The sequence below is a fragment of the Fragaria vesca genome, linkage group LG5 (assembly GCF_000184155.1).
Source record: "Fragaria vesca subsp. vesca linkage group LG5, FraVesHawaii_1.0, whole genome shotgun sequence".
NCBI classification, from domain to species: domain Eukaryota; kingdom Viridiplantae; phylum Streptophyta; class Magnoliopsida; order Rosales; family Rosaceae; genus Fragaria; species Fragaria vesca.
In genome coordinates this window covers 22,688,207-22,690,577 of record NC_020495.1, presented here as the reverse complement: position 1 = coordinate 22,690,577, position 2,371 = coordinate 22,688,207, and the positions used below count along the sequence as shown (strand labels likewise).

The following is a 2,371-nucleotide window of genomic DNA, read 5'->3' as shown; positions in this document are numbered from 1 at the left end:
TTGGCTTAACTGTGAGTGCATTCATCTTTAGTCATTGACATTGTTTTGGGGTGATTGAAGCGTATCTAGTGGTGGAGAGTAAGTTCCTAGCTATTGTTTCTCTCATATTTACATCCATATTCACTTTTTAATATTCTGTTTTCAGCAGTACTTCTGTTTTATCTATTTTTGTTCATCAATCAAACCAACTCCGAATACCCTCAAAATTTGTGTGGTAGTCCGCCACTGTGTCTAGTTACTGTGTACTTAATTTCATAATTTTTGGTTGAGTCTAGATTAGCTAATTAATTAGGTTTCTGCTTCTAGGTCGAGTCTGCCAGATTTCTGGTTTACGCGTCTGTTTGTGTTTCTTATGTGTTTAAGTCTTAGCATCACCAATCCTCTGCGGGTAATGACCCCTATTTGCCGTTTACTACATTGATATAATTGATTTGATAATAGGGTATCTTTGTAGGTGCTTTTGCGCCTATCAAAAAATAGTGACAGTTAAGTTTCTTAGTTTACAAATGCTTCTGATGATTAGAAATCCTTTTCTTTTTTATATCATTAAGAAAATGAAGCATGAACAAACTTACTGTTGGAAGATGAATTTTCCTGTGAGAAGACATATTGCAGGCAATGAACAATAAGTGATGAGAGAGGGGTGTGAAGGGGTAAACAATGGTGTTAATGTATGCCAGGCGCTGAAGCCACTTGAGGCGGTCTCCTGAAAACCCATACCAGAGAGGACAATGTCTACTGAGGAAGATTTTCACAGATCCATGTGCCCACCTGAGAACTTGGCGCAACCGATCAGAAAGATTAATGGGAGTTGAACCTTTGAATGCAGGCCTCAAAGGCATGCAGTGAACTGATCTCCATCCACGGCAGTGCATCTAGAAACCGGTCAAGATATCCTCAGTGACTGATCCATAAATCCAACCAATCTGAGAAAGAAAAGTGTAAAAACCATTTTAGTTCAATGAAAAGTAAATCTAGCAGAATGTAAATTACTATCAAGACTAGTATGAAAGTATCATATTTATCGATAGGCATGTCATAATTCACTGATATGTTTCAGAAACTTTAAGAATGACACCATATAGTTGTGACCAAAATTCCTACCTTTTTTTCCTCATGCGATCTTCTCTTCATAACCACAGCTAATGACATGAATTGCCTCCCTGATCAATAATGATGGGTTGGATGATTGCTCTGCGGTCCTTCACGGAAGATGGTTGCACTTTATCCTTCAAGTAGTCAATCTTCTGTGGAAGTAGAACTCAGGAGCACATGGTTCAATCGAGAATTTTTTGCCGAATAGAACCCACTTTCTTGCAAATTTAGATGTTTACAAGAGATACAAATGTAAGCATGGCAGCACCGTCATCAGACACATAGCAGGAAACTTTGTCCACAGGGTAGCCACCGCAAGAATGGAAAGCACAGTATTGGCAGTGATCAAGGGTGGTTCTTTCAATGGATCGACTGTACTAACAAAGAAATCCACAGGAGCTAGCTGAGAAGGCTCACCCTCTCTTTCAAATCTGCCAAGGAAGTCATACAACCATTTCACACATCATCTTTGTAACACATTCACAAATCATTTGGTATCATAGTTAAAATAAGTACCTGGCCAATAAAGTTCCAGGATATGTAATCCTACTAACTGGAGACCACTTAGGAAACTGATCCAACACCAAGAAAAAGCGAACCAGATCTCACACATGATAGAAGTGAGCTATAGACCATAAGCACTATCAACGGGATGTGTGACTCGATAATGGAAGAAGAGACCAAGAATGATAAAGGTCCTAGAGGGGGGGTGAATAGGCCATTAACAACTTTTTTTCGTATAAATTCGTTCTCAGGGATAGCAAGGGTTATAGCTATCTTGAATAACAAATACACAGTGACAATAAATAAAAGTTGCAGTAAAATAACAATGAACACCAAGATGTTTTTTACTCGCAGAAACCCTGCAACCAGGGAGAAAAACTGCGTGTCTCTAACTCTTGAGAGACAAAACATTCCACTAAGTTGAAGTAACTTCTTACAAGAATAATAGTTCTAGTGATACACTACCACAGTGCTATCCTTACTAGTCCCAAACTAGTCTAGACCTATTCCATCTCTTGTTTCTAAGCTCTTACAACATGGAACATTTTTAGAAGCCTTGTTCGTGAATTCAGCTAACCACTAGCAGATTCAACCTTGAACGCTTCTCAGAAGTTTCACTCTCAGAAACTCAGCTATCCTAAACTGATTCTTTCATGAACCCAGCTACCTCAGCGGGATACATCAGAACTCAGCTATCCTCAGCTGTTTCTTTCATGAACACTTCCGGAGTTGTTGCACTACCAACTGATCTCATGGTATGCAGAATGCAATG

The 2,371-nt window shown here is 39.1% G+C and overlaps 1 pseudogene; it reads right to left on the bottom strand.

Moving 5' to 3' along the window:
- LOC101295822 overlaps positions 1 to 2,371 on the bottom strand; it is a 19,062-nt pseudogene that overhangs the window by 11,349 nt on the left and 5,342 nt on the right.